Genomic DNA, 19067 nt, shown 5'->3' on the forward strand with positions numbered 1-19067 from the left:
ACAGACTAAGAACCAAACTGTATTGTGTAATAATTTTATGTTAGATTAATATTGCTATAAGAATTATTGATCCACTTTAATATTATCAGTTCCATTTTTTAATGTTGCTTTTAAAATATTTAGTCTTCAGAATTTTCAAATTGATTTAATATTGTAAAAGCTGAGAATCAGCATAGCAGTCACTCATCAATGCTTGTACCTTTCAGGTTTATTGTTAAATTAAGTGACTGAATCGCAGTGTTGAACTAAGCAGTTTAAGAAAGCGGTTAACGGGTTCCTTTGCAATATTAAAACAGAATCCAAGAAAGAAAAGCAGCACTAATTCACTTCAATATTTTAAAATGCATCAATCTTCTGCCTGGAACACACTTAGTGACTGAGCCTCCTCCGGCCTTCTTGGATAAAGAACTCCAATGAGCTACACCAGCACTTTTTTTTTGTAAACCAGCAATTGCAGTTCCTTAAACTCCAAAGAATTGCAACTCTCTGGATGAAGACATTTCTTCTAATCCATTCTGAACAGCCAACCACTTAATCTGAGTCTTTTGTTTTTGGACCAAATATCCTTGAATGTACACTGATATGCCTCATAAACATAGAACATGGAACAGTACAGTGCGGGAATGGGCCCTTTGGCCCACAGTGTTTGTACCAAAACATGATGCCGTTATTTAGCATCTTGAACGTTTTAATGAAAGATAGATAATAATATTTTACTTAGAGAATTGTAAAATGCCAGGTTTAAAGGTGTAATCTGTAGCCATTTCATAAATGATGGTAAATAAATGTTTTGACGCTTTCTAGTATGCATCAACTATATGTCCTTCCTCTGAAGGAAGGTCATTTTACCTGAACTGTCAACTCTTTACTGCTTCACTGATGTTTACATTTCAAAAGTATTTTATTGGTTGTGCAGTGCTTTGGAAGGGGCCCCAAGTCTGGAGAGACACGATATAAATAGACATTCCTTTTCTCTTTTTAGAAGAATTCTAAAATAGTTTTATGTCTTGCTCCTTTTTTCAATGGTGATCTAAGGAGGAAAATATAGCACATTTCTATGCTTAACCACTAGTACTTTTGTGCTGCAATCACTGTAGAATATAGAATGGCTTTTGCTTCATGTTAGGTTGGATATTGTTTACTGTTTAAATTTTGCAAATAACCTTCTTAACAATGGTAAAAATGAATGGTAGGAATGTATTATTGTCTGTTCTGCTTCCATTGTCCTGTATTCACATTCATTCTGAAATAAAAGGACTTTTGGTGCGTACATTTTTTTTATTTTTCACAACTTCTGTCATCACAATCTTGCACCAGCTACTGACTGTAGCATTTATTTAAGCTAAAATAAATAGTGTCAATGTTCTGTGTAGCACAAAGTGACACTTTGGTATATGTTTAATCAGCAGGTATTTTATTAACATAGAATAGAATTGGCTGAATAATTGATACCGGTTCACACCATGGAAAAGGTGGAGTAATCTAACTAATAGTGTTAATAAATTTGCTAAAAGGACTGAGCAGATAACACTTTGAGGTGTTAGCTTTATGCTGTTATAATGGCAAAAGCCTTTTTTAACACTTTGTCAACAAGAGCAGCCCGAACGAAACTGGAGGTTTTTATGGGTTCATGTATTACTGTAACTGAAAGAGCTGATACTTGTGCTTTTCTGTTTCTTGAGATGCACATACATGCTGCAATAGAAGGATATCTATCAATCGCAGCTAAGATTTTGTTTCTCAATGCAGTAAGGTTTGCAAGATTTCAAATGAGTGGTTTTAATTGTCGTATTGCCGTATCATTCTTCTGTAAGTGGGAGGAGGTAGATTCACGTTATGATGAATGTAAGCTTAAAATTAACGATCTTCCTGGGGTGTTATTGAATCACCAGACATGGACAGGGTTATGATTACTGCTTTGGAGGTCGATTCACTAAGTAACAGTTTGTAACAGTGGTGTGTGTGTGTCTCTATAGTCAGCAATGCCTCGTCCTTGCAAATCATATAGTCATACCCGTTTGCATTGCAACTTGGCTAATTGTTTGGAACAACGTAATTTACGCAATAATGTGCCAAGCAGCTTGAATGGTTCATTGTCACGTGTATTGCAGGCGATGTGCAGGTGGGTTGATGAATTGGGGTGAACAAAACAAAAGATTACAACGTTTTTTAATCTTGCTTTCGTAGAATCAGGCAAGATGCTGAATTCAGTTTAATTATATTGTGCATCTATATAAACTCATGGTAGTATACATACATAAATCAAATCTTTTGCAAACTGAATTATGGTTTCCCCTTTTTTGTTTGTTTTCGTTTTCTTTCTCAACCTATCTAATGATTCCTACAGGTTTGTATGTTAATTTCTTCTCAGGCTCCAGAGCTTTATTCACATGGTTGATCATTAAATGTGCGTCTTCTGAATGGACTTGCCTCCTCGGGAAGAGGAGCATGCAAATATCAAATCTCAGTCTAATTTAACTCTTACCACGGCAAGTAAACTTTAGATTAAGTTAATGATTGTAATAGAAATAATGGCATGACTCTTCCATCTTAGTAAAATTGTAGGAATAATTGTAACGTTTGCCATTACTCCAGATGAGAGCAGATGGCTTAATGTCTTCACTGAGACAGCAAAACACATCTGGACTTGGCGACCAGCGACAAGAACTTTAGGAATGGCCGGGTCGTTCATGAGAAGGAAACTCTTCATTCTTTCCAGGGGACCAGACATCACATAGTCAAACTTTTTTTAACTTTTTGGATTGGCATATAACATCCTCCCTATTTTGCCCCTTGAATGCTGCACAGTAGAGGACTGTGTGGCATTTGACATCATAGTATAGTATATCTTTATTGTCATTTTCCTGAGTGCTCACATACCCAGAGGAAACAAAAAAACGTTGCTCAACCAGTGTCCATTCAGTGTGCAGTAAAAAATAAATAGAAATAAAAATACATATATCATGAACAAATTAAACACTCTACTCTCTACTAAACATCAACAGGCGTTCCGATCGGCAGCGGCACGACAGTGGCTCTGCTGCAGTGTGTCCAGGTTGGTGGTTGGTGCGCGATACTTTGGCAGGGGGCAATAATTTCAGGTTCAAGAGAACATCATACAATTAGAATCTGAAATCATCACTGAAGCCTTGATTGCAAGTTCTCTTGAACATTGCTTCACCACATATCAGGTCAAATAAAACATATATTGAAATGTTGGATAGGAACTAACTCTTATAATGCAACCAAGCAAACACCACATCAATATAAGACCTAGGAGCAAAATTAGGCCACCCTGCCCATCGAGTCTGTTCAGCTATTCGATCATGGCTGATCTATTTTTCCCTCTCAATCCCATAATCCTGCCTTCTCCCCGTAACCTTTGACACCCTTACTTTTCAATCTCTTACCTTGCTGGAGATGCGATTGTTTTCCGGATTGCATCTCCGGTCGCTCGGCGGCCTAACATCGTGGAGCTGGAGGCCTTGCTCGGGACTGACTTTGAGCCTCACCGCGGGGCGTGGACTTACCATCGGAACCGATTCGTTGCCTGGGATTGACGCTCCAACCCGCGGCCTGCAGACTTTAACATCCAGGAGCTCGAGGACTCGGGTTGAGACCGACGTCGTGAAGCTCCAAAAGCCGCACGACGTTCGCCTAGCCCCGACCCGGGATAGATCGCCCGGCGCGGGGGAGCTGAGATTCCCCCCCGATGCAGGAGCTCGATTACCCCGATGAGGAGCCCCGCCGCCGGCTACGGGAGTAAGATCGTCCCGTCAACGGAAGGTTAGAGGCCCCCGACCGCTGGAGGACAAAGAAGGGAGAGATTGAACTTTCCATCACAGTGAGGAATGCGGAGGAGTCACTGGTGGATGTTCATGTTAAAATGTATTTTGTCTGTTCTGTTGCTTTTTAGTGGTATGACTGTATGGCAAATGAAATTTCTCGTATGTTGCAAAATGAAGTATGTTGGCTAATAAAGTATGATTATGATGATTATGATTATGATCAGTCCCCGCTTTAACAATACCATTGACTTGGCCTCCACTGCCATATGTGACAAAGAATTCCACAGATTCACCACTATCTGGCTACAGAATTCCTCCTCATCTCCATTCTTAATGTCTCTGAAAAGTGGTGCAATTGTGCATCCTGTTTTGGAATTCTCTGCGGGACATGCTGTAGTACAAGTGAACAAAAAATGAAAAATAATTCAGCTGTAACGCATGTTTCCATTACACTCATTGGATATAATGTGATTGATGAATTAGGGAAGATAGACGCAAAATGGTGGAGTAACTCAGCGGGTCAAACAGCATTCCTGGAGAAAAGGAATAGGTGATGTTTCAGGTCGAGATCTTTATTGAGACTGAGAGTCATGGGAGAAGGAAACTAGAGGTATAAAAAGGTTCAGAACAAATCAGAGCTGGCACTGATGACCAAGGAAAGATGGAGCTCACAATGGTCCATTGTTAGCTGTGAAAGAAGTGATAATGAAGGGATATCTGGATGCAAACAGTGGAACTAGCAATTCCTAAACACTAGGGTGGGGTAGGGGCAGAGAGAGTGGGAATGCAAGGGTTACTTGAAATCAGAGAAATCAATATTCATACCTCTGGGTTACTTTAACTCCCCCTCCCATTCCCACACTGGCCTTTCCATCCTGGGTCTCCTCCATTGTCAGAGTGAGGCCCAGTGCAAATTGGAGGAACAGCACCTCACATTTTGCTTAGGTAGCTTACACCCCAGCGGTATGAACATTGATTTCTCTAACTTCAAGTAACCCTTGCTTTCCCTCTTTCTCCATTCCCTCCCCCTTCCCAGTTCTCCAACCAGTCTTACTGTCTCCGACTACATTTCACCTCTGTTTGCTTTGTTGTTACCTTCTCTCAACTGACAATGATCTATGTGTAAGAAGGAACTGCAGATGCTGGTTTAAACCGAAGATAGACACAAAAGCTTGAGTAACTCAGCAGGACAGGCAGCATCTCTGGAGAGAAGGAAAGGGTGACATTTCGGATCGAGATCCTTCTTCAGAAACAATGATCTATTCTACATTTTCCTTGATCTCCATTCCCTTTGTCCTGTTTTCACACATTACTCATCCATATCTATATACTTCCTGATCTATGTTCCTCCCATTCCCCTGACATCAGACTGAAGAAGCGTCTCGACCCGAAATGTCACCCGTTCCTTCTCTCCAGAGATGCTTCTTCAGAACACTATTTGCATTAGGTGGGTTATAATGCGATTTTGATCGGGATCTGGAGAAGCATTACAAAGTAAATTTCTGAATTGGCAATGAGGAAAAATAAAAGTTGTCTTGGGAAAAAGAAGCAGTCGAGGCCAAAAAATACTTGTTTCCATAGACACCGGTGTCTTAAGAACACAGCTGCTAGTTTCACTGCGGGTAGCCACTGATTTTGACAAGCAATTGCTTCCATTGACACTTGATCATCTATTGAACAATGTAAGGTGCAACCTTAGTATTTTTATTTACTTTGCAGTAACAAATATAAACTTATCGTTATTAAAAAAGACCTTTATTTTTGAAAATCTGGCGTAAAAATAACTTTATTACTGCGAGCCTGAAACTCTCTCATCCACTAACCCCTTTTTCCCCATTGACACAATTATTTTTATAAAGTGATTTTCGCCAGGTTTCTTAGGAATGCAACTTTCACATTACAGCAGAACTACGTGTCGTGACAGAATCAAATTGCATAAACATGTTGGTGAATCTCGGCATTCTAATCTATCCAGATATAACTAGGGAGCGAGTTTGGGCTCTGAATATTGCTTAGTGAGCATTTGGTTTAATGTAATGAAATTGATTACTTTTGTTTGGAGATAAAATAAAATATCATTCTTTAGGGTGGCACAGTGGAGCAGCGGGTAGTGCTGCTGCTTCACAGTGCCAGAGACCCGGGTTCGATCCTGTCCTCGGGTGCTGCCTGTGTGGAGTTTGCACATTCTCCCTGTGACTGCGTGGGCTTCCTCCCACCTCCCAGACATGCAGGTTTGTAGGTTCATTGGCCCTCAGTAAATTGCCCCAAATGTATAGAGAGTGGATTCGAAAGTGGGATAACATAGAACTGGTGTGAATGGGTATTCGATGGTCGGCGTGTACATGGAGTGTCTAAGAGCCTGTTTTCATTGCTGTATCTTTGAACTAAGTTAAACAAAACAAAATTTTCCTTGGGTTGACACCCCCAAAAAACTGGTAATTTGATTAATGATTTCACTGACTGTGTGAATAAATAAGTTTATCTGCTCTTATTAACAAAGAAATAATTGTGTTTCTGTATTGTCTTTTATAATCTCAACACATCTCACAGTAATTTTTGAAATGTAGTTTGTGTTGCAATGTAAGAATTTCTACTACTGTAATCAAACTTGTTCGGTCTGTCCTAATAGTGATCGGTTAGTGAATATTGTATAGAAAGTCCAAACTGGATACAAATGCATTTGCTACATATTGTCTGATTAATCTCATATCTGTATCAGATGAGTCCCATTATGTGGATGTCTGTGAAATATGAACAGACAGGAGGTTTTCAAAAAGCTCCTGTATGTGATATATAGTGCATGACATGCAGTTCAAGCAGAAATCCTTTTGAGCTTGATGGTTCTTAAAATTCTTGGCTCTTCATGACTTGCAGCCATGCCTGATCTTGAAGAATTAAATGTCACGTTACATTTTAAATCATGAATTTAATCCTCATCTGTGAAGGCATTTGGTGTTCTTTTGAAACATGTTTTCTATGTATAACATTTGTATTTCTTTGAAAGTTTAATTTTGACTTCAGCTCTAAAATAACGTGCTCCCCACCTGCTGCCACTGTTTTTTTCCTCCACATTTGCACCTGACATTTGTACAGGTTCTCATTGAGCTTGAGGTCTGGCTGCTTTAGTTATCCCATGAACGGGGCTGCAAGTGGTGACTAGGTCTTGGATGATGGATCCTGAAGACCTGCCTCTGGAGTGCCCAAATGGTCCTTTAACAACTCACTGATGTTAAAGATGTTTAAATTATAATTTTTAATGTGTTTGATTATCAGACATATAAACAAAATAATCACAAAGATATTGCCAGCACTCTAGGGCTCAAACTATAGAGAGAGGTTGGGCAGGAAGATGAGGGATTTTCTTACAGTTGTGTATACAGTTAGGGTGAATACATAGTCTTTTAACTAGAGTTAGGGGCATCAAGAGCCAGAGGACTGGTTTATGGTGAGAGGGGAAAGGTTTGATAGTAATCTGAGGGGCAGCTTTTGCGCATGGGGTGGTGGGTATATGGAACGAGCTGATAAATGAAGTAGGTGAGGCACTTGGACCAGTAAATGGATAGGAAAGGTTTAGAACGTTATGGGTCAAACATGGGTAGGTATGGATGGGGCAAGTAGGTCAGCATGGGCAAGTTGGGCCAAAGAGCCTATTTCCATGCTGTATGATACAAATGTATATAATTATCATGTGTACTGACAGAACAATGAAATTCTTTTTAAAAATTAAAAAATATCTTTTTTTACTTATTAGAAGTACAGTAAGTTACAGTAGTACAAGCCACTTATATCTTATTACATTTATTGTACCCCTTCATTTTTAAGCTTTAAGGAAAGATAGAAATAAAGAAAGTAAAGAAAGAGAGATAGTCGTGTTAGTGTAAAAGAGTGATCGAAAAGAAAAACCCATTAAACAAAGAATTAGATAAGAAAGTTAAGAAATAGGCCATAGAAAAAAAAAAAAGAAACAAAAGCTCTATTATAAATACCGCGCAAAAAGGGATATACCAACTTCATATTTTTCATCCCCCAATGAACAATGAAATTCTGACTTGCAACAGCATAACAGGCCTGTAAACACAATGCTCATAGAGCACATATTTAAAAAAACAAAAATCTAAAATAGACCTTCATAATTCAAATAAAATAAAATAAATATATTTAAAAATCAACCATTAAAAATTAGTTGAAAACAAAAATAAAGAATAATAAAACACATTAATGTCTAGCTTTTTGATCATGATTGTTGATGCTAGTTGAAAAAAGACACAAAGTGTTGGAGTAACTCAGAGTGGGTCAGGCATATCTCTGGAGAACATGGATAGGTGATGTTTCTGGCCTTTGCAACCTGAAACATCACTTATCATAGAAACATAGAAAATAGGCGCAGGAGAAGGCCATTCGGCCCTTCGAGCCTGCACCACCATTCAATATGATCATGGCTGATCATCCAACTCAGTATCCTGTACCTGCCTTCTCTCCATACCCCCTGATCCCTTTAGCCACAAGGGCCACATCTAACTCCCTCTTAAATATAGCTAATGAACTGGCCTCAACTACCTTCTGTGGCAGAGAATTCCACAGATTCACCACTCTGTGTGAAAAATGTTTTTCTCATCTCGGTCCTAAAAGACTTCCCCCTTATCCTTAAACTGTGACCCCTTGTTCTGGACTTCCCCAACATCGGGAACAATCTTCTTGCATCTAGCCTGTCCAACCCCTTAAGAATTTTGTAAGTTTCTATAAGATCCCCCCTCAATCTTCTAAATTCCACTGAGTACAAGCCGAGTCTATCCAGTCTTTCTTCATCTGAAAGTCCTGCCATCCCAGGAATCAGTCTGGTGAACCTTCTCTGTACTCCCTCTATGGCAAGAATGTCTTTCCTCAGATTAGGAGACCAAAACTGTACGCAATACCCCAGGTGTGGTCTCACCAAGGCCCTGTACAACTGCAGTAGAACCTCCCTGCTCCTATACTCAAATCCTATTGCTATTATCGGTGTTCTCCAGAAATGGTGCCTGACCCGCTGAGTTATTCTAACATTTTGTGTCTTTGTTTGTAAACCAGCATCTGCAGTTGCTTGTTTCTCCACCGGAATGTGGCCCTACTTTATATGCCATCCAAGTGATCCACAATGTCCTGGGGGTGGATGTGTTGTATCTATCCTTTCTGCTTTGCTTGAGCTTCACTTTTAGACTTGGTAGTGAGTTCTTAAGTGCAGCAAGTTGTCAGGTGCTCTAACAGCTCATATCCAGCCTGTTCTTGGCTTAGCCTTGCAATGCACAGGTACGGAAGTGTGGCACAGTGGTAGAATTGCTGCCTTACAGCGCCAGAGATCCACCTTCAATCCTGACCATGGGTGCTGTCTCTACGGGGTTTGTACATTCTCCCTGTGACTGTGTGTTTTCTCCAGGTGCTCTGGTTTCTTCCCACACTCCAAAGACGTGTAAATGTATAGGTTTCTGTATAGGCTTCTGTAAATTGTCCCTAGTGTGTAGGATAGTGCAAGTGTACAGGGTGATCGTTGGTCAGCGTGAACTCGGAGTGCTGAAGGGCCTGTTTCCATGCTATATCTCTAAACAAGAACTAAACTAAAGTCAGATCAGTTGCCCTAGGAGATGTTTGCCCTCAGCCAGAGATGGCCCAACAAAGTTTTATTTAAATCCACTGGATTACAAATGCTAAATTAGCAGATACATCTGTTTCTAGTTTGAACTGCTGTTGTCTGTAAACAGCTGGTAGATAGGAAGTGGTATCTCAATCCTCTGCTTTTAATTATGTTTCTAATGTTGCCCTAATTGTTATTAATTAGATGCTGAAGTAGCTAACTAATAAATTATGTTAATTGCACAGTCTGAAAAAGGGTGCTGACCTGATCCGTTGTCAGTCATTTCCCTCCACAGATGCTGCCTGACCCGCTGAGTTCCTCCAGTACTTAGTGTTTTGCTAATAAATTGTATTGATTTCCATACGAATCACAAACGCAGTGCTCCTTTGAGAAACTGAGGTGGCAGGGGGTAAATAGATGCCTGAACATCTGTAGTACTTGTGACTTGTTTGTGATACATCATTCACATCCAACATCTCTCTTCCAATAGGTAGCTCTAACTCGGTTGCATTTTTGTTCATCAAATCATAGCCAGGGAATGTCATTAATAGCTTAATTTCCAAACCTTTGGAGATGTCATGATTAGTCCTTTACCGTAATCTTTCTCAACTGCATCCCCCTTTGTTCAGATAATTGAAAGGTCTTGGTAATCTTCCACAACTTTATTTCACCATTCAGCTTCAGTAATACCTTCCAGTGGTTGTGTTGTCGACAGTTTGTCCATAGTCCAAATTCAACATCTAATTGAAGGGGGACAAGAGATTCAGCTTTCACCCTTGCCCATGTATTTGTCACCAATCCTCATGTGGGCAAGTGGCACAAAAGTGAATTGTGATTTTGCAAGAGGCTGGATGGAGGAGGTATAGGCCAGATAACTATGGGTGTACAGTAGATCTTTGGAAGAGGCAGGGTGAGAGGAGGTGTAGTCCAGGTGTAGTTTACTTCCCCTTTGACTTCCACACTTTCCTGGACTACACCTCCTCCCACCCTGCCTCTTGCAAAGCCACCATCCCGTGAATCTGAACAAGATTCCCGATTCAAAACATCACAATCCGTATTCTCCAGAGATGCTGCCTGACCCTCCAGCACTTGTGTCTTTGTTAATCAAGAATGTTTCTTCCTTAGGAAATCAAGTCAATTTGAGTTTATGTTCTACTTCAATGAAGGTTTTAACTGTTCATGCCCTGTTCTAACAGTTAAGGCGTGTTTGTGTCTGCAACAGTTACAAAAGTGACCCAGCATAATTCCACTTCCAGCTTTAAATCTGTCGTCCACCAGGGCAGAATCACAAACTACATTTAAAAGCTACGTGCATCTGTGTACCTTTTAAATCTAATAAAGGATTCTACCCACACTATTTCACCACACTTCTGTCTTCTTTGTGAAAATCATTTCCGTTTCTATCCTCCATCCTTTCTTCCAATTACTTGACATCTGCCTTTACCTTAATTTTTGTCATTTCTAATAGACTGTTGTTGCTGAACACTGCCTAGAAAGTTCATACTTGCCATTCATCGCGAGAACCGTTCAAGTTTAAAAAAAATCTTAAAACTGTCAATTTTGTTTCTTTTAGAAATAATTTTCATGTGTCAAGATGATGCATTGAACAAGAACAAGAGCTGTATTTAAATAGAGCATAAAGGAACACTTCTGGTATTCTGCAAGGCCCAGTTCTGTGACCTATACCAGTTCTTAGAATTGGCACGGTAGTTGTGCCTTCTGCCTGAATCATTTAAATGGCATTTTGTCGAACTGGGATGAATGTGTTGAACTTGGAGCATCTATAAATTTAACAACCTGGCATTTTTTTAAACCAAAATATAAATTTGAATATTTCTTTTTTGAACACCCTTTCTTACATACATTATTATTATTGTAATATCAATTTCTGAAGTGATGATTAGGTGTTGCTGTTCATATTCTGTTTTAAATTTGTATTGTTCTCGGTGTCTAGTAAAGTAAAATCATGATCAATTCTCCCTTTTGCATTACCTTCAATTGCCTTCAATTACCCACGATAGCATTACGACCTACTACGACCTACCTCGACTAAATCTACGAGAAAAAAAATATTGCTTTTTTTTCTACGGCAGCCTTTTTTTACTTGCTGACAAAAACACCGTGAACTAACTCAAAAGTATCAAAATATCAAAGTATCCTTTATTGTCATTCAGACCTCTCAGTCTGAACGAAATTTCGTTGCCTTGCAGTCATACATATAATAAAAATAACAAAAACACACAGTAAACACAAATTTAACATCCACCACAGTGAGTTCACCAGGCACCTCCTCACTGTGATGGAAGGCAAAAAGTCTTAAAGTCTTTGTCTCTTCCCTCCTTGTTCTCCCTCTGCGCTGAGGCCTCCGATGTTGTGACCCCACCGGGTGATGGTAAGTAAGTCCCGCGGCTCAACCGTGCTCCTTGAACGGGCCGGTTCAAACTCCGCGGCCCGGGGTGGTCGAAGCTGCCGAAGCTGCTGCCCTCCAGTCCAGCGGACGAAGCTGTTGTTGCGGGAACTCCGGAAAAACAGGTCACCAACCTGTGACCTGCGAGCTCCCGACGATATCGTCCACTGGGCCTGCGGCCGAACCTCCGAAGTCGGGTCGCCGCCGGAACGCCGCCACAGCTCCGAGTCGGGCCGCCGCTGGAACGCCGCCACAGCTCCGAGTCAGGCCACCGCCGGAACGCCGCCACAGCTCCGAGTCAGAATGCCGCCACAGCTCCGAGTCGGGCCCGAGGCCGCCAGCTCCGCCATTAGGCCTCAGCGCAGATGGAGACGGGGGACACGACAAGAAAAAGTCACCTCCCCCCGAAGGAAGAGACTAAAACCCTGTTTCTCCCACCCCCCCACACATACACAACCTAATAAACTAAATTTAACTAACTTTAACTAAAACACAAAAGAAAACAAAAAAAACAAAAAAAAAAAACAGACGGACTGCAGGTGAGCCGCAGCTGCCAGGCAGCGCCGCCACTTCCGGAATTGTGTATATTTAACTGAGGCCTCGAGTACGCAGGGACTACTCTCGAGCATGAAGGAGAGTTTCAAAGACCTAGGACCTCGTGTCGACCATGCTGCGAGTGAGTTGAGGGCAAACTCTTCTAAAGTAGCGAATTAGCTCCCCGCAGTGGGACAGGCCCTTTAAGATGAGCATTTATCAATGTATTTGGTGATCATTTCTATTTATATGTAACCTTTCGTTTGTGATTGCTAAAAGCAAGGTGGTTCATATTTGGACATACTTGTGATTAAATGCTCGGATTCATTAAATGGTAGTTCTTAGACTTGGCAAAGAATTTAATTTATTCTGCCGCTGCTTGTTTGAAAATCTTGATCTCAAAGATGAAAAGGCCAATTGTTAACACATTTTATTATCCAATCCTTGTTGCTATGAAATTATAGTGAATTGTTGTATTCCTTAATAAAGATGCTCTTTATTGATATCAAAAGTCAGATGTACCAAAAATGGAATAATAAAATTCCTACTTGCAGCAGCATAACAGGTCTGTAAACACGATGTACACAGATAATGTATAATAAACTAAAATATAATAAATTAATAACCACAATACTAGTCCAAAACTAAAGAACCCTAAAGTCATTAGTGCAACCAAAGATGGTTCATAGTTGAGGTTAGCATGGTGCAGTGTTCAAGAGCCTGATAGTTGTTGGAAAGAATCTATTCCTGAACCGGGTAATCATGGTTTTCAGACCTCTACCTTCTTGCTGATTTCTTGGGACTTTTTCTTCTTAATGACAGAGGAAAGACAGAAGCCGACAAAGCAGAATTCTTATGGTACCATTTTCTTCATACAATAATGATGCATGAACTAGACTATTTGCAATGTCAGATAGGCAAAGAATATCAGTTAACATGAGAGTCAAGAATATTGAATTGTCAGATGTACCAACAATGGAACATTGAAATTCTTAGGTGTAGCAGTGTGTCTTGCCTGTAAACACAATACTCATAGATAACATATAATAAACAAAAAAATCTAATATATTAATAACCCTAATGTGAAAAAAACAAAGTCCCTCGTGCAACTAAAAACAATCCATAATTCAAGTCAAGTCAAGTCAAGTCACATTCGTCACATACGAGATGTGCAGTGAAATGAAAAGTGGAAATGCTCGCCGACTTTGTGCAAAAAACAAACAAACAAACAAACAACTGCAAACAGAATGGAACAGAATCACATATTCTTTTACATATTAAATATTGTGGGCGGAAGGAAAAAGAGGAAAAAAAACAGCAATTAAAAAAAAATACAGTAGAATGGTACAGTAAAGTTAGTCCCTGGTGATATAGTTTACAGTCCTAATGGCCTCTGGGAAGAAACTCCTTCTCAACCTCTCCGTTCTCACAGCATGGCAACGGACGCGTTTGCCTGACCGTAGCAGCTGGAACAGTCCGTTGCAAGGGTGGAAGGGGTCTCCCATGATCTTATTGGCTCTGGAGTTGCACCTCCTGATGTATAGTTCCTGCAGAGGGGCGAGTAAAGTTCCCATAGTGCGTTTGGCCGAACGTACTACTCTCTGCAGAGCCTTCTTGTCCTGGGCAGAGCAATTCCCAAACCAGATTGTGATATTTCCGGACAAGATGCTTTCCACAGCCGCTGAGTAGAAGCACTGGAGGATCCTCGGAGACACTCTGAATTTCCTAAATTGCCTGAGGTGGTAAAGGCGCTGCCTTGCTTTACTCACGAGTGTTGCAGCGTGTGATGTCCATGTCATATCCTCAGAGATGTGGACTCCCAGGTATTTAAAACAGCTCACCCTATCCACAGTATCCCCATTTATCCTCAATGGTGTGTATGTCCTCGGATGATGTGCCCTCCTAAAGTCCACGATCAGCTCCTTAGTTTTTTTGATGTTCATGAGGAGGCTGTTGTCCTGACACCAGAGTGCCAGATCAGCCACCTCCTCCTGGTAGGTCTTCTCATCGTTGTCTGAGATCAGGCCCACCACCACAGTGTCATCAGCAAACTTGATTATCGAGTTGGAGCTGAACCTAGCCACACAGTAATGTGTGTACAGGGAGTACAGAAGGGCTGAGGACGCAACGCTGGGGGGATCCGGTGCGCAGGGTGAGGGACTTCGATGTATTCCCTCCCATCTTGATGACCTGGGGCCTGGCGGTGAGAAAGTCCAGGGCCCAGGCACACAGGGTTAGTTAGCGTTTTATTGTGTTCAGGAACCTGATGATTACCGGGAAGAAGCTGTTCTTGAACTTGTCGGCACATTTTCAGACTCCCTTATTTTCTTCCACATGGTTTTAGTAAGACGAGAACATGGCTAGGATGGTGTGGGTCTTTGATGATGCTGGCTGCCTATTTGAGGCAGCTTCTTCTTCTTCGTGCTTATGGCGTGCACAGCCTAAAGTTGTAGGTCAAGGGTACACATCCAGTCCAGGACAGCATCAGTTGCTGGGTGGATGGCTTTGATGCCACCAGGGAAAAGCTTGTTTACTATGTGGGACGGTCTGGTCTGGACGTCTGCAGTGGCAAGCAGGGCTGTCTGTCATCCCCCACTATAGGAAGGGGGATGATCCCCTCAATGATGGGAGCAGATCAGTACCTGTAATGTACCAGGCAATGTCCACCACTTTCTGCTACATTGGCGACTGCATTGGTGCTATCTCCTGCAACATTGACAACTGCATTGGTGCTACCTCCTGCACCCATGCAGAACTCACTGACTTCATCCATTTCACCACTAACTTCCATCCGGCACTCAAATACACCTGGACCATTTCCGATATCTCCCTACCGTTTCTTGACCTCACTATCTCCATCGCAGGTAATCAACTACTGACCAATATCTACTACAAACCCACTGACTCCCATGGCTATCTGGACTACACTTCTTCCCACCCTGCGTCCTGTAAGAACTCTACCCCCTACTCCCAATTCCTCCGTCTACGCCGCATCTGCACCCAAGATGAGGTGTTCCAAACCAGGGCATCGGAGATGTCCTCATTCTTTAGGGAACAGGGGTTCCCCTCTTCGACTATAGATGAGGCTCTCAGCAGGGTCTCTTCTATATCCCGTAGCTCGGCTCTCACTCCCCATCCCCCCACTCGTAACAAGGACAGAGTCCCCCTTGTCCTCACCTTCCACCCTACCAGCCGCCATATACAACAGATAATCCTCCGACATTTTCGCCACCTCCAACGGGATCCCACCACTGGCCACATCTTCCCATCTCCTCCCTTTTCGGCTTTCTGCAGAGACCGCTCCATCCGCAACTCCCTGGTCAATTCGTCCCTTCCCACCCAAACCAACCCCTCCCCTGGTACTTTCCCTTGCAACCACAGGAAATGCTACACTTGTTGCTTTACCTCCTCCCTCGACTCCATCCAAGGACCTAAGCGGTCTTTCCAGGTGAGGCAGAGGTTCACCTGCACCTCCTCCAACCTCATCTATTGCATCCGCTGCTCTAGGTGTCAACTGTGATCCGCTGCTCTAGGTGTCAACTGCAGGCTTGGCGATCGTTTCGCCCAACACCTCCACACAGTTCGCATTAACAGAAACCGATCTCAGCACTTCAACTCCCCCTCCCATTCTGTATTCGACCTTTCTGTCCTGGGCCTCCTCCATGGCCAGAGTGAGTCCCACTGCAAATTCGAGGAGCAGCACCTCATATTTTGCTTGGGTACTTTACACCCCAGCGGTTTGAACATTGACTTCTCCGATTTCAGGTAGTCCTTTCTTTGTTATAGTACCTTCCCCTCTGCTTCCCACCCCCCCCCCCCCCCACTGTCTCCGCCTCTTCCTTTCTTCTTCCCCCCCCCCCCCCCCCCCCCACCCCCACATCAGTTTGAAGAAGGGTCTCGACCCGAATCGTCACCTATTCCTTCACTCCATAGATGCTGCCTCACCCGCTGAGTTTCTCCAGCATTTTTGTCTACCTACCACTCCATGATGCAACCAGTAAATATGAGAAAAACAGGAAAGGAAATTTAAGAAAAATGAAATCTCAAGTGCTGTCGGGTTTAGGAATTGATGGTGAAAGTAATTGTTCCTGGTTTGAAACGCAAATGAGAGAGTTGAAGCTGAAATTTCGTCAGTTTCCAAGTTGCCTTTAAAGTTCACAGACCCTACCTATTTATCCAGTTTAAAAAAATGGCAATCACAAAAGTAAAAAAACATCACAAAATAAAATATTTATCATTTATTCTTGGGAAAGAAAATGTATATCAGATGAAGGAAAAATAAAATGTAAGTTCAAGAAGATAATAACCATTTAAAGGCATGGTGAGAATTGAGGTGCTGGGTTCACTGTGAAGTTGATCATCGTAGAAACCTGGATGCATGACACTAAAATTAAAACTATTGTAGTTTGAGGGAAAATAGGTTTTGCCTGTTTTGTGGAACAGGAGGTGCTGGAAACAGTAACAGCATCTGTTCGTAGACTGAATCTGATTTCCAATTAGAAGGTGTTTTCAAATCATCAGAATTATTTTTAATCATTGGCCATTCGCAAAGTGTGTCACGGTTTAACGTTCCCTTTCCCGACTGCATTAGTTATGGAGAAAGGGTCCTCTCACAACCCAGCATAATTGCACACTGGAGTCCTCCGTTAGGTTTAGTCTTCTGGAAGGCTCAGATGCATTTAAGGAATTTTGGGAAGACACCTCAGATAGAAGGAAGCCAGGAAGGAAGATGTGGAACATTAATATTAAAGTTATAGAGTCATACTGCAGAGAATCAGACCATTCGGCCCAACTTGCCCATGCCCACCAAACTGCCCCATCTACGCTAGCCCTCGTGCACTCGCTTGGCCTATATCCCTCCTTTCCAATCCATGTACCTGTCCAAATGCCTTTTAACTGTTGTTATAGTACCTTCCTCAACTACCTCATCTGGCAGCTTGTTCCATATACCCACCATTACTCTGTGTGGTAAAGGTTGCCCCTCAGCTTCCTATTAAATCTTTCCCCTCCCACTTTTAACCTATGTCCTCTGTTTTTTGATTCCCCTACTCTGGGTAAAAGACTGCATTTGCCCTATATTCTCCTCATGATCTTGTACACCTGTCTATAAAATATTCCTTCTATCTTCCTGCGCACCAAGGAATAAAGTCCTAATGTTACATGGTCTTTTTCCCAGAATTATTTTTCATTTTTGCAGTGCTATGGGTATACAGCAAGAATATCTCAGAGTGCATGAAGTGGTCTGTTGTGCAGTCAATTAACTAAATATCTAGAATTGCTTGGAAAAGTGCTTAGTTTAATTTAGAGATGCAATGCGTAAAGAGGCCCTTCGGCCCACCGAGTCCGCACTGACCAGCGATCCTCGCACATTAACACACTCTAGGGACAATTTTACATTTTTATACCAAGCCAATTAACCTACAAATCTTTGGAGTGTAGGAGGAAACCGAAGATCTCAGAGAAAACTCACGCGGTCACGGGGAGAACATACAAACTCCGCACAGACAGCACCCGTAGTCGGGATTAAACCCAGGGCTCTGGTGCTGTAAGGCAATAGTTCTACTGCTACGCTACCATGCTTCCCAGACATTATAGTTGGATGAAAGTTGTGTGGACAAGAAAAAGCCAGGAGTTGTAATGGATATTTTCACAATCTTTTGAAATGTTTTAGAATGTTAGTTATCAAAAAGGTCACTTGCTCTATTTGAAGTATCAGTGATTCAAAGGTGTCATCAAATTCAAACTTGTTACTAGTAAGAAGCTTATTTATAAATTTCTTAAGCAGGGGATTCATAAAAATATGGAATATTATGCTACAGGAAATGATTGAAGCTTCCAGGGAAAAGTGGATGAAGATTTGAAATGTGAAGATACAGTGCCATGGGAAGAGAGTGGGATCAAATGTTATGGGTTTTAGATTGATCAGGAAAAGAGCTGGCACAAACGTAATGAGCCAACTATTTTCCCCTTTTATTAAAACTTACTTTGATTATGTGAATAAGGTATATGATGAGGCGACACAGTGGCACAGCGGTAGAGTTGCTGCCTTACAGAGCCAGAGACCTGGGTTCGATCGTGACTCCAGGTGCTGTCTCTACGGAGTTTGTACGTTCTCCCTGTGATCCCGAGGGTTTTCTCCAGGTGCTCTGGTTTCCTCCCACAATCCAAACACGTGCAGGTTTGTGGGTTAATTGTCTTTGATAAAATTGTCCCTAATGTATAGGGTACTGTTCGTGCTGGTTGACGTGGACTCGGTGGGCCGTAGGGCCTGTTTCCGCGCTGTATCTCTAAAATATAAAATCTAACGATAAGAATTTGGTACACACCATTTGGCTGCTGATGTCGTTGATGTCTTCTCGGGGATAACATGTAGACATTGAATAGTTTGCTTTAATTTGCTGATGATATTTTTGATTATGTTGGCAGACTTAACAAAGAGAGAGATCAGACATGTCTAGTAATATATAAGATTGCAATTTCCATTTCTTAACACATGTCACTAAATGGTTAAACCGAATTACACAGGTAGATATTTGATATTTACTTCATGGTGATCTGATTTGGTTTATTTTTAGATCTGATTTGCTTCATTTTCAAACTAGATGGCCAAAGGGAACTTTCTTGCCAGTTAGTTGGTATTTGAGGTTCAATCAGATAAGGTTCCGGTTTTGTGAGTACTATTAAATTGTGTCATTAAGGTGCTGAGTAGTGCTGCCTGTATGAATCAGTGATA

General features: G+C 41.7%; 1 protein-coding gene across 4 annotated transcripts in view; it reads left to right on the forward strand.

Annotated features, from left to right (window-relative positions):
* Window positions 1-19067, forward strand: part of psmd14 (proteasome 26S subunit, non-ATPase 14) — an 82105-nt gene that overhangs the window by 19592 nt on the left and 43446 nt on the right. The gene's annotated exons all lie outside the window — the stretch shown is intronic.

This window comes from Amblyraja radiata, chromosome 7, assembly GCF_010909765.2.
Source record: "Amblyraja radiata isolate CabotCenter1 chromosome 7, sAmbRad1.1.pri, whole genome shotgun sequence".
In the NCBI taxonomy this organism is placed as follows: Eukaryota; Metazoa; Chordata; class Chondrichthyes; order Rajiformes; family Rajidae; genus Amblyraja; species Amblyraja radiata.